The sequence below is a fragment of the Myotis myotis genome, unplaced genomic scaffold (genome assembly GCF_014108235.1).
Source record: "Myotis myotis isolate mMyoMyo1 unplaced genomic scaffold, mMyoMyo1.p scaffold_m19_p_13, whole genome shotgun sequence".
NCBI classification, from domain to species: Eukaryota; Metazoa; Chordata; class Mammalia; order Chiroptera; family Vespertilionidae; genus Myotis; species Myotis myotis.
In genome coordinates this window covers 21,728,831-21,743,028 of record NW_023416317.1, presented here as the reverse complement: position 1 = coordinate 21,743,028, position 14,198 = coordinate 21,728,831, and the positions used below count along the sequence as shown (strand labels likewise).

The following is a 14,198-nucleotide window of genomic DNA, read 5'->3' as shown; positions in this document are numbered from 1 at the left end:
GTGAAATGTTCTGAAGATGTCAATTAATTCCATCTGATCTAGTGAGTCATTTATGATTGATGTTTCTTTGCTGAGTTTCTGTTTAGAGGATTTGTCCAGTGGAGATAATGGGGTGTTAAGATCCCCTACTATGATTGTATTGCTGTCAATCTCTCCCTTGATCTTCTCCAGAAGATTTCTTACGTATTTGGGTGCTCCTATATTGGGTGCATATATATTTACCAGAGTTATTTCTTCTTGTTGGACTGCTCCCTTTAGTATTATGAAGTGGCCTTCTTGATCTCTTTTTATGTCCTTCACTTTGAGATCTAATTTGTCAGATATAAGTATTGCTACCCCGGCTTTTTTTTCACTTCCATTGGCCTGAAAAACCTTTTTCCATCCCTTCACCATCAGTCTGTGTGTGTCTTTTTTTGTGAGGTGGGTTTCCTGTAGACAGCAGATATATGGGTCATGTTTTCTTATCCACTCATTTACCCTATGCCTTTTGACTGGGGAATTTAATCCATTTACATTTAAAGTTATTATTGATAGAAACTTGTTAGTCGCCATTTTTGTTCTTTACCGCTGCGTTCCTTCTTTGTTTCCTGTTTTTTCTATTTACAGCAGACCCTGTAGCATTTCTTGCATTGCTGGTTTGGTTGTAATAAACTCCCGTAGACCGTTTTTGTCTGTGAAGCTCCTGATTTGACCCTCAATTTTGATTGATAGCCTCGCTGGGTATAGTATTCTTGGATTCAGACCCTTCCTTTGCATGACTTTGTATATTTCATTCCATTCCCTTCTTGCCTGATGTGTTTCTGTTGAGAAATCGGTCGCTAGTCTGATGGGGGATCCTTTGTAGGTAACTTTCTGTCTCTCTCTGGCTGCTTTTAAGATTCTTGCTTTGTCGTTGGTGTTTGCCAATTTAATTATTATGTGCCTTGGTGTCGGTCTTTTCGGGTTCATTTTGTTTGGGACTCTGTGAGCTTCTTGGATTTGTGTGAGTTTTTTCCTCCCTATATCAGGGAAATTTTCTGTTACTATTTTTTCAAACAGGTTTTCTATTCCTTGCTCAGTTTCCTCTCCTTCTGGCACCCCTATTATTCGGATGTTGTTTCGTTTAGCATTGTCCCAGAGTTCTCTTAGGCTCTCCTCCTGCTTTTTAATTTTTTTTTTCTAGAAGCTGTTCTGTTTGGGTATTTTTTTCTACCTTGTCTTCTAGCTCGCTGATGCGGTCCTCTGCTTCTTCTAGTCTACTGTTGATGCTTTCTATTGAGTTCTTTATGGCAGTGATATCGTTTTTCATTTCTTCTTGGTTTCTCTTCATTTCCTCTTGGTTCTTCTTCATTTCCTCTTGGTTCCTACACATATTGTTGAATTGGTCTTCCATTTTTTTCATCCACCTTATGGCCATTACTCTGAATTCTTTCTCTGACAGGTTGCTTGCCTCCATTGCCTCCATTTCGTTTACTTCCTTTTCTGATGATGCCTGTTTTTCTTTCATATTTGGGTTGATTCTTTGTTTCACCATGATTTCTCTTCTCAAGGTGTTTGGTTATGTAGTTCTCTCTCTGCTGCGCTGATTCAAAGGCACAAAATACAACACAACAAGGCACAACGTACAAGGCAACAAACTAAATGCATTCACGATATTAATAACCCCAAATAAAGGTGACCCCCCCGAGCGAAGAGAATTAGGGGATATAGAAGAAAAAAGAGAAAAAGATTAAAGAGAAAAATAAAAAACAAAAAGGAGTGCCGAAATGAGATTGGGAAAAGGGAGAGAAGAAAAAAAACAAAAAAAAAAAAAAAAAAAAAAAAAAGTAAGAGAATGAAATAGAGGTGGGGAAGAGGCTATTTGTATGGGGAGAGCGAGGGATTGGAAATTAGATATATAAGTAGGGTGAAATTTAGACAGTGGGTAGAAAGAAGGAATAGGTAAAATCCAAAGCAGGAATAGGGTAAGAGAAACAGGACAACAAAAGGGGAAAAGTGAGGAAGAGAGTATTGGCTTAAGGGTAAATGTGAGCTAGAGAGAAATGATGCTAAAGGAACGATGAAAATAGTGTGTATAACACTAATCCCAAAATAAAATAAAGAAAAATAAAAAAAAAAAATAAAAAATAAAATGACACTTGAAAAAATGGTAAAAGGATAGCAATAATACTGGTTAAAAAATGTAGTAATTAAAAAGGTAAAATCAAGTGATAAAAAATAAAAATAAAATAAAAAAATAAAATAGGTTCTTAATGAAATGGTGAAAAAAGAATTAAAAAAAAAATATAAAAATATTCGGAAGTGAAGGTGCTTCAGATCTTCCACTCTTCTTTTTGGCACGCCTCAGTCCTGCCAGGCATTCAGGGGAGTGTTGAACTTCCCTGCGATACACTGTCCCTCCGTGCAGTAAACCACAGACCTGATTTTAAGGCAGCTTGTATTTGTTTACCAGACTGCCTTTATTTGTGATCACAGAAGAGACAGTTCGTGGCTCTGCCTCTGGGTGGCAGTGTGTCTGGATTGACCTCCGAGGCTATAAGTCCTCTCTATCAGTAGGGTTTTTTTTTTTTTGTTTTTTTTTCCTCTATGGTATTGGGAACTGATTCAGGAAAGACCACTGCCCAGAGCTGGTTCCTTGCCACTGCCCGCTGTTTCCCAGGCTCCCCAAAAAGAACTTTCCCCTACAGGCTCTGCGAATGACCCCAACTGGGGAATCCCATGCACTGGGTTTAATAATCAAATGCACGGATCTAAGGGGAACTGTAACAAGAGCCTGATAGTTGTGCGAAGTCGCAAGCCTCCACCTTCCAGGTCTGCGCACAGTCTCCGCGCGCAGTCTCCGCGCGCTCACTCGCCCCTGGCACCAAGCAGCCAGCAGATTGGCAAAGTCCAAGGCTGCTCCCTTACATCCAGTCCAGCTATGGGCTCATTTTTCGCCAGCAGCCCTGTGGGGCCCCTTCCCCACTCGCGGGTCACGCTGGTCCCAACGGCTGCAGACTCTGTGGGGCGCAGATTCCGCCCCGCGCGCACGCGAGCTCCGTCCTCCCTCCAACCCGAACTGCAAACCGCACCTTTAGGGGATGTCCAACCTTTCCGTGAGAAGAAGCAGTGCTCGTCTGAGTTCAGGCAGTCATGCTGCTTGAGATCCCTTGTTTCCCTTGTTTCCAGGTTAGTAGCTGGTCTCTGGATGCCGGCAACAACCACCCAAGATGGCGCAGTCTCCGCTGCTTAGCTGGCGCACCACGAGAGGCTTCAGCCGCAGTCTCCAACCGTCCTTTTTTTCCTGGGGGTTCTCAGTCTTTCCTAGCTGCAGACAGTCTCTCAGCTGAAAATCCTCTGCCTATTCGGGCTGCATGTTACCCGTTTCAGCTGCTCACCCTTATCTGCTCCAGGACAAGGCACAGGACACGTCCGTTTATACCGCCGCCATTTTTCCTCCCACTCATTCTTCTTTGGGTCATTTCCTTGACCGACAGAATACTTTAGGACAGTGGCTCTAAAAGTATGGTCCACAGACCTCTAGGGTTCCCCCAAGCCCTGTCAGGGTATCCTCAAAGTCAAAATTATTTTCTGATCAATATGAAGACCATCATTTGCCATTTCACTGTGTCGATGTTTGAACTAATGGTGCAAAAGCAATGGTAGCTAAAGCTGCTGGCACCTTAGCAGAAATCAAGGCAGTAACACCACATTTTATTTGTGTTACTTATGTTGCATACCAAAGCAGGATAATCATCTCAGGAAATGCACTTGTGCAACTGTTCAGTTGTGAGGTAAACTAGCTGCTTTCCCCCCCCACCCCCCTACAAAACACCATTTTTTCAAAATGAGTGAGACAACTGTAGGAAAGATTTGTGCTTAAAGGAAAACTGTGCTTTGTCTATAGCCCATGCTTAGCTGATTCTGATTCTATGAAGCTATTTTACAACTGTAAATTGTAGATAAATGATAGCAATGCAAAATAATTCTTGTCTATAGACATGCAAATGAATTCTGCCTAGTGGAGGATACCCCTTCCCCGATTATAAAAAAGCCATTTTTGTGCCATTTGCACATTCATTTCAACATTCTTGTATTCATTATAAATTTGTGCATCTTTGACTTCTTTGAACTGGTTTAAACATCTGCCTGGCTCCCTCATTATGAGTTAAATATAATCTTTAACATTTGCTCATTTTATATTTGTATGAAAGTTATATCTTTTAAAAAATTATCTTTTAACAAAAACGATAATTACTCCAGTTTGAGTATGTGGCAGAAAATTTCTCAAAAATAATTGAAATGAGCTTGTCAAGGAAAATACAGTATTTGTTACCAAAGATAAAATCTAAACTTTCAAGTGAAAATTAGAATATCTGCCACTATGAACTTTACAGCTTCTAAATACTTAAAGACTTATCTCATGCAATTGGTAGTGATATTAATGAATATGATTTTGTATAATGAAATGTGACCACATTTGAAAGATCTGAATAACTCAGTGAGCTAGTATTTTCCAAAAGACAAATACATGATATTAAAACAGCGGTTCTCAACCTGTGGGTTGCGACCCCTTTGGGGGTCGAACGACCCTTTCACAGGGGTCACCTAAGACCATTGGAAAACACATTTATAATTACATATTGTTTTTGTGATTAATCACTATGCTTTAATTATGTTCAATTTGCAACAATGAAAATACATCCTGCATATCAGATATTTATATTATGATTCATAACAGTAGCAAAATTACAGTATGAGGTTGGGGGTCACCACAACATGAGGAACTGTATTAAAGGGTTGCAGCATTAGGAAGGTTGAGAACCACTGTATTAAAAGAACATGCATGGTTAAAAAATCCACTCAAAGTGCATGATAGATTAATAGATTTTAATATAACAACTATGAAAAGTTCATTGATATGGTTTCAGATTCTACATGCATATAATCTTTAAGAAACTACCACTTGCTGAGTTTTAATGTAGTATCCAAGAAGAAAATTTACAGTTATCTGAATAGTCTACTAAAATATTCTTTCCCTTTTTTGACTAGTACATATCTGTGTGATTGTATTTTCTTCATATACTTCAAACAACAAATCACAATAGGTTTAATGCAAAAGCAGATATAAGAACTGAGCTATCCGCCCTAACCGGTTGGCTCAGTGGATAGAGCGTCGGCCTGTAGACTGAAGGGCCTCAGGTTCGATTCCGGTCAAGGGCTTGTACCTTGGTTGTGGGCACATCCCCAGTAGGGGGTGTACAGGAGGCAGCTGATCGATGTTTCTAACTCTCTATCCCTCTCTGTAAAAAATCAATACAATATATTTAAAAAAAAAAAGAACTGAGCTATCCTCTATCAAGCCAGACATTAAGAGATTTGCATAAATGTAAAACAATGCCACTGTTCTCATTAATTTTTTTTGTTTGTTTAACCTAACTTTCTCAAACTGTTCCAAAAGAACGGAAGAGGAAGGAAGATCCCCAAGCTCATTTTACAAGACCAGAATTACCCAGATTCCAAAACCAGACAAAGACAATACAGAAAAGAAAACAGCCCGGCCGGTGTGGCTCAGTGGTTGAACATTGACCCATGGAACAGGAGGTCATGATTCATTTCCTGAAGGGCACATGCCCAGGTTGTGGGCTTGATCCCCAGTGTGAGGTGTGCAAGAGGCAGCCAATCAAGGATTTTCATTGTTTATGTTTCTATCTCTACCTCTCCCTTCTTCTCTGAAATCAATAAAAAAAAATGTTTAAAAAAAGAAAACAATAGGCCAATATCCCTGATGAACATACATGCAAAAATAGTAGCAAACTGAATTCAGCAATACATTAAAAAGATCATACACCATGATCGAGTGGGATTTATGTAATTGTGATGCAAGGTTGGTTCAATATCTGCAAATCAATTAACATGATACACCACATGAACAAAATGAAGGATGAAAATCATAAAATCATATCAATAGATGCAGAAACATTCAGCATCCATTTATGATAAAAACTCTAAAAAAAAAAGTGGGACTAGAGGGAATATACCTCAACATAATAAACATGATAACAACCAGGATGCAAACCCCATTCTGTCCTGTTTCATAGCCAGAGGCCTTAGCCAGGAGTTTATGTCATCTCTTGATTCTGAGTGATCATGGCCAAGTCTCTTAATTTTCCAGGGTCTCAGTTTCCCACTGTATAAAACAAATGAAGTTAGATGGAACTTCACCCGTCATGGTGAGGTCTTCAGCTCTTTGTAGAATATTCTTCTGCCTTTAAGAGGTTCCTAGTCTGGGCGATCCCTAATGTCTGGTTAAGCTGTTTGATTTTGTAATTTTCACAACCCATATTCTCAGTACTGTCACTGTGAGTCCTGGGGTTTGAATAGCTTTGTGGTTGGAAGTGAAGAAGCCCAAGCAAAAGATGAGAGGCTGCTAGTTCATTAGTGTGGAGGGGTAAGATATTAATCCTGTAGTTAATTCATCTTGCCACTGAATCCTAGAGGCCTGAAACCAGAAACCTAAGCATGAAGCTTCCACTGCCAGAGGATTTTATCCCCCCCACCCCCCAATTCAGGAATTGCTTTCAGCTAACATTACCTCTGCTTTCTGAGCACAAGCCAGGCTATTGTGCTGGAAATAATGTGTTAGTCTTATTGGAGTGGCTTGTGTTGCCATAGTTACTATTTGGATTCTGCGCTCCTAAAATTTCAAGTATTTATCAGGCAAAAAGTGTTTGCTGATTTTCTATTTTCTCTTTGGAAAATCAGATTGGAGAAGAAGCAGATTTTATATCTTGTTAAATGTGTCTGTTCTGGGTGGGTACTGTCATACCCAATATTGCAGAGTATTAACTCTCCAGTGGTGAAAAGTGCGTTTGGCCACGACCTTGAAAAATGCAGTTATCAGCATCCTGCTGAGGACCCACAATCACTCCCTGATGATGGATGGAAAGGCAGGTTGTCATTGCCAGTTGTGCAGCTCAGGAAATTGCATGACACAGCTGGTTATTTATGCCTGAGCAACACAGAGCTTCTTAGTATGTTTCCTAGTTGCTGCCACTCTGTACATAGTCACTTGCCACCTAGTGCTGAGGCTGGGTCAGAAGTTTGCGCAGAGATGGGAAGGGGAGGTGTATGTAAACTGGTATGGACAAAAAGATCAAACCTGGCCACCTGGCACACATAAGCAACTAGAAGTACAACACACAAAGACTCTGCTTTTGCAGCCATGTCTGTTTGCCTGCTTGCCTGCCTGGTTTGCAGACTCTGCATCAGTCCACATTTGGGCCCAGAAGTAGCCCCCTTTGCCTGGTCATCAAGAGCCAGACTGGTCTTTATGTGGCTGTCTCTTAGGAGCCCAAAGCTATGCCACATGGCTGGAAGCTGTGTTTACAAGCTTTTCATCCTTCTTCCTTAACTTGTGGTTGCTATGGTTTCCTTTGCCTGCTGGGCCTGGCCTTTTTAAGGGGACAAGCTGTCCACTCAACCAAAAGCCAGAGGCACAGTTCTGCCAGCATTGGCTTTTGGCCACAGTCCCAGCCATATCTCATCACCTGCACATCCTGAGCCCTAAACCTCTCCGCTTGTGGGACTGACTTTGATTTTTGCCTGTGCACCAGCACAGTGTGGGGTCTGTGACCTTACTGCTGTCTCGGGACCTTCCACATTTGCCTCATTTTGCTTCTTGTTGAACTGACTTCTCAGTAGCTCGAATTCTACTTTGCAGAGCCCTGTCCTCTGTAAACATCACAGGGCTCATTTAATGCCGGAGACAACTCCACCGGGAGACATTTGTTGCTGCTGGCCCAGCTTCTACTCTCCCCTTTTCAGGTAATAGCATTTTGTCTATTGGGGAACCACTCCACTGACTCATCTCAGTTTGTAGGTTTCTAACGGGCTCATTCCAGCCTTCTTATTCCAGGGCCTGGCCAACCTAAATATTATTATCTCTCTGCTTCAATCATGGGTCCAGGGATAGATACATGATTGAAGACTGGTAAATGAAGATTCATTCTGGAAATTTTGCAGCAGAGAATTTTTTGCTCTGTGGTTGTTCAGGAGGTTGGATGTAATCCTGATGTGTTGAGGGGGAGGCTGCTATTTAAGGAGTAGAAACAATGCAGACAAGAACAGAATTAAGAGGTCAAGAGAAAGCCTGTGGTGACTGGGTGACATTATTTGCATGCCTTCACTGTAGTTCAAATACTTGAGAAAGAATAAATCCTTTTTATGCAAATGCCTGTTTGAGTTGTGTTTTCTGTCACTAGCAACTGAAAGAATCTGATATATTCCCATTCATGAGGACACCGAAGCTCCAAGAAGTGAAATAACCTTCCTAGGATACCCAGCTACTGCGATTTGACCCCATTTCTCTTGGCTCCAAAGACTCTCTCTCTTCCATTATCCCACGCTGACTTTGAATAGTAACCTTACATTTGTGACACATTTCACAGTAGGCAGAGTACTTTTATATGACTTACATCACACACCAATTCACTCCTCTCACCATGTGTTCCCAGCACAAGGTTGTTATTACTGTTATTAAAGTATTATCATTCCCATTTTCCAGATGAGGTTGTTGAGGATTGTTTACACGTGCACTTAGCTAGTGAGTGCAAAACGTGGAAAAACAGCTGCTTATTTCAAGTCTGGTTTCATATTCATTCCATTCTTCTCCATTACTTCCTGAATATGCCACGAAGAGAGATTGCCTCAGCTGGAGGCCTCTTGTCCTTTACTTTTTCCCAAGGAGCTTTGACCACTTTATACCTGGGAGGTAGTTGCCTTTGGAGGAGGCCTGACATGATGGAAACGGCATACGGTTTGAGGATTAAACAGACCCAAGTTTAGATCTTGCTTTTACCACTCACTGGCTCTTTAACCATGGGCAAGTCAGTTGAGTTATCTGAACTCTATTTTCTTCTTCTGTAAAACATGAGTCAGGAAGAATAATATTTACCTTGCAAGATTTTTGTGAGAAGTAAATAAAGTCAATGTGCATGAGCAGTAATAATAATAATAACAATGAATTGAGTGTTTACTATGTTATTAACTATTATTATCTCTATTTTCCATATGGGAAAACTGAGGCATAGAAAAGTCAAGTGACTTGCCCAAGGAACAGAAGTATTTAACCCAAATATGCTGGTTAAGAGTGCTTAATCACAATTGGGCTTAGCACAGAATAAGTGTTTAAATAATAGGACGCTTTTTCTTTATCTCCCTTTTCTTTGAAAAGCTCAGTATCTAGTGTTCAGGACAGAATTGAAGCAGTGGAACTAGGGTAAAAGAGGGTTATGTCCAGGTGGCACAGATCAGAGTGGGGTTGAAGACTGTATCAGGCAGGTAATGATGGTCAAAGCATCTTTGTGGGCCAGAGACCAAGATAGGGCATAGATGCCAATGAAGGAGGGCCCAGCAAGACAGGTGGGCTCAGGAATTAGAGATGCACAGGACCAGGTAAAACACACTAGGGGACAACCTAGTGACTCAGAAGGCTCTATATCTCAGGCCCAGAGCTTTGCTGTGGTTTCTGTTCAGCCAGAAACACATTGAAGAGTGGCTGATTGGGACCCTGCAAAAGAACGGGTTAGGATTAGGGGAAATGGCAGCTTCTCGCAGGCATCTATGTCTTGACATTGACGAAGCCTTCATGGTGATAATCTTGAATTATTCATTCAGTATATCTTTGTAACCTGATGGAGGAAAGTCTTATTTTCTTAGTAGTAGATTCTCCAATCTCTTAGTACCCTACTCTCCTACCTCCCTTTCAGGAGACCCATGTAGGTGGGTGAACACTTTGGTCAGCTGCTTGGGGTGGGGGTGAAGAGCTCAAAGCCTTAAGCTTGAGGAACAATAGATAGATGGTTCTGTTCCTAACCAACCACCAGGCTGTTATTTGGCTGAGTGTGTTGGTACTCTAAGGCCAAGAACCGAATAGCTTTGGGACAATAGAGCAAAGTTTTTAGAGGCTGAGATAAAGGAAGAGGAAGAGGAGGAAGGAAAATGAAGTATCTATAGGAGAGAGGACTTTGAAGGAAAAGAGACATATTAAAGGAACTTTTATGAAGTATTGCCATATTATATTTAATATAAACTTTTCTTTCTGTGTCCCTAAGAATTTTTCAGTAAAATAGACATTCCTTATTAATGGGTTGTGGAGTTTAATCTCTTTTGAGAATACATTGAAAGACTGAGTCTCAGTTCAAGGTGAGCATGTGATGAACAAAAGTTGCCCAGCAGGATCTTTCCACATCTGGGTCACATTTTTGTAGCACGTACTATGTGCTAGGCACAATGCCAGGCACTAAGGTTACTAAGACAACTAGACATGGTCTCAGCTCTTAAGGAGCATGCAGTCTTTTAGCAAGGCATCTGAAAATAGATTATAGTGGAAGACCTTTAATTTGGGAGGCTAAACATCAGAGTTGTTTTAAAAGAATATTGAAATTGTCACTCACTTAAAGACAGACATACAGACTAATGGAATAAAGAACAGAAAGAAACCCTACGTATATGGTCAAATAATTTTCACCTAGAGTGCAAATACCATTCATTGGGAAAAGGACAGTCTTTCAACAAATAGATTTGGGAAAACTGGAAATTGGACTCTTACCTTATTTATACCATATACAAAAATTACGTCAAAATGGCCAACAATCTAAAACTATAAAACGGGAAAAGCTTCATGACATTGGATTTGGCATTAATTTCTTGATATGACACCAAAAGCCCAGGAAACAAACAAACAAAAAAAATAGATAAATTGAACTACATTAAAATAAAAAAACTTCTGTGCATCAAAGGACACAATTAGAGTGAAAGGGAGAGAATATTTGCAAATCATATCTAATAAGGAGTTAACATCCAGAATACATAAAGAACTCCTACAACTCAACAGCACAACAACAAAAAAACAACCTGATTAAAAAATGGGCAATGAGTTGATAGACATTTCTTCAAAGATGAAAACAATGGCCAATAAGCACAAGAAAAGATCCTCAACATTATAAATCACTAGAGAAATACTGATAAAAAACGGTGATAAGATACCACTTGACACTCATTGGGATGACTACTATCAAAAAAGAAAATCTACGGCTAGTGTGTCTCAGTGATTGAGCGTTGACCTATGAACCAGGAAATCATAGTTCGATTCCCAGTCAGGGAACCAAGGGTTGTGGGCTTGATCCCTAGTAGGGGGTGTGTAGCATCCAGTCAATGATCCTCTCTCATCATTGATGTTTCTAGCTCTCTTCCCGTCTACCATCCTCTCTGAAATAAATAAAAAATATATTTAAAAAGAAAATAAAATAATGTTGACAAGAATGTGGAAAAATTAGAACCTTTGTACACTGTTGGTGGGAATGTAAAATGATGAAGCCACTGTGAGAAACAGTATGGCAGTTCCTCAAAAAAGTAAAAATAGAATTACTGTTTCATCTAGCAATTACATTTCTGGATATATATATATGCACACACAAGAATTGAAAGCAGGGACTTGAACAAATACTTATAAACCAATATTCATAGCAGCATTATTCGCAATAGCGAAAAGGTAGAAGCAACCCAAATGTCCACCGATGGATGGATAAACAAAAATGTGTATGTACATACACTGGATTATTTTTTTTTCCTTTAAAAAATGAAATTCTGACACATGCTACTATATGGTTGAACCTTGAAGACATTAGGTTAAGTAAAATGTACTAGTCATAAAAGGATTGTATGATTCCACTTATATGAGAGACCTAGAGTAGTTAAAATTAGAGAGTGGGAATAGAATAGAGGTTACCAGGAGCTGGGGAATTTAATGAGTATAAAGTTTCAATTTGAGATGGTGAAAATGTTCCTGAGATAGATGATGGTGATGGTTGCACAACAATGTTAATATAGTTAATGTCACTGAACTGTACAGTTAAAAATGGTCAAGATGAAAAATCTTATGTGTATTTTACCACAATTAAAATTGTTTAAATTAAAAAAGTGATTCTGTTAAAAATCATATCACTGTAAAGACTAACAATACTTTGGACTGTGAAGAGTTGTTGAGATCTAGTGGATTTTATGAATGAGTGATGGGGAAGGTGATGGCTGCCCAAATAAGGCAGATTGGACAATGGTTATGACATTGCAATGGACTCATGGCAACAGAAATTGTGAAAGTTTTTAGACAAAAACTGTTTGGCAGGGAGCAGTGCCTTTAGTTGAATCATTGTTAAACCAAAAAAATGTTGGTATTAAGATATCCAAACTGGAATTATCATGTTTTTATAATGGAGCAGTTCTCAGACCTTCCATGCAAATGATCTTCTGTTGAGATTGCAATGTAAGTGTTGTAGAGATAAGTGTACAGTACCTATTTATTCACTATGGATTTAATATGTTCCAGGAATAAGTTCCTAATTCTTCTCTCCACTCTCTGCCATTCTGTGCTTTCTTTGGATATCATGATTTGGCTATAGGCTTTATTTTGCCTTGGTAGCAAGGCTGATATAATGGAAATCCAACCTTACAAAATGGCACCTTTTGTCAATGGGGAAACAATTTGTGTGCAGGTTTATGGGACTGCTCTCAGCAACAACACCTATAAGGGAATGAGGGCAGCAGGATTGGCCCACGGGGCAACTGAAGCTGGGATGATCCTTCAGAGTTGTCCAAAGTGAGACAAGGGGTAGGGCTACCTATCCCACGTCATTGGTGTAGGTGCCCAGGGAGGGGGCATAACCTGGAGTGAGTAGCTCTCCTTGTGCAGAGTCCGGCAGGGGGTCTGGGTGGGAGAACACACTCATAGACACTACACCAATTCTCTGCTTTTTTCCTCAGGAATTACTGGTACAAGAAGTAGGCCATTTCCTGGAAAGGGAGCACAAAACACTAGCAGCACGAACAAAACAGGAGTTGAGGTTTTATTTATTTTTAAAATCTCTTGCTCAAACAATATTATAACAGCAAATAAAATCTTATTAGATTTTTACCTTCCTTCTGAATTGTCTTTCTTTGCTGTGCTATTACCTGGTCACTATCCTTATGCACATACCAATTTTAGATAGTTATGATTATATAAGTATTATGTATATTTGTATTATCTGTATATAAGCAATACAATTTTTTCACATTGTGCTTTTTTAAATTAGTTAAATGTCACACAGAGAAATGTACAGATCTTAAGTGTATAATTAAATTAGTTTGGATAAATGTATGCACCTGGGTAACTACCACCCCAGTTAAGGTAAACATTTCTATCGCTCTAAAAAGTTCCCCAAGCCCTAGCCGATTTGGTTTAGTGGATAGTCAGCCTGTGGGCTGAAGGGTCCTGGGTTTGATTCAGGTCAAGGGCATGTACCTTGGTTGCAGGCTGGGGGTGTATCCGGGAGGCAGTCAATCAATGTTTCTCTCTTTCTGCCTCTCCCCCTCCCTTCCACTTTCTCTAAAAATCAATGGAGTGCTCGCTTCGGCTGAACATATACTAAAATTGGAACGATACAGAGAAGATTAGCATGGCCCCTGCGCAAGGATGACACGCAAATTCGTGAAGCGTTCCATATTAAAAAAATAAAATAAAGTAAAAATAAAAATCAATGGAAACATATCCTTGGGTGAGGATTAATGAAAAACAAATAAAGAAAAAAGTTCCCCAGTGGTCCCTCTGTCAATCCCCACTCCATAAGCAACTTTTGTTTTGAATCCTTTTTAAAACTTTTTATTGATTTTTTTAGAGAGGGAGCTAAGGAGAGAGAGAGAGAGAGAGAGAGAGAGAGAGAGAAAGAGAGAGAGATACATCAGTTGGTGGCCTCCCACATGCACTCAGCTCCGGCATTGAACCCAAGGCCTGGGTATGTGCCCTGACCAAGAATCAAATCCAAAATCTTTTTGGTGTATGCGATGACGCTCCAACCATCTGAGCCACCCAGCCAGGGCTGTTCTGATATTCTTTCCAAAAAATTTCCCAGTTTTGTTGAGATATAATAGATATGCAGCACTATATAATTTTAAGGTGTAACAGCATGATGACCTATATATTTTGTGAAAGGATTACCACAATAAATTTAGTTGACATCTGTCATCTAATATAGATAGAAAAAACTGTTAGGATTTACTTTCTTAACAGCTTTCAACTATAACAGCAATGTTTACTATCAGCCTGCTTGCTATACTTTACATCCCCAGTAGTTATTTATTTTATAACTGGAAGTTTGTATCTTTTGACCACCTTCCTCCAGTTTTCCTGCCCACCCTTCCTC

General features: G+C 39.8%; 1 non-coding gene across 1 annotated transcript; it reads left to right on the top strand.

The window, feature by feature from the left end:
• The first annotated feature begins 13,401 nt into the window (after nucleotides 1-13,401).
• LOC118668717 lies at nucleotides 13,402-13,506 on the top strand. Its single transcript, XR_004971724.1, has one exon. It is a non-coding gene; the product is annotated as a U6 spliceosomal RNA (small nuclear RNA).
• The last annotated feature ends 692 nt before the right edge of the window (nucleotides 13,507-14,198 follow it).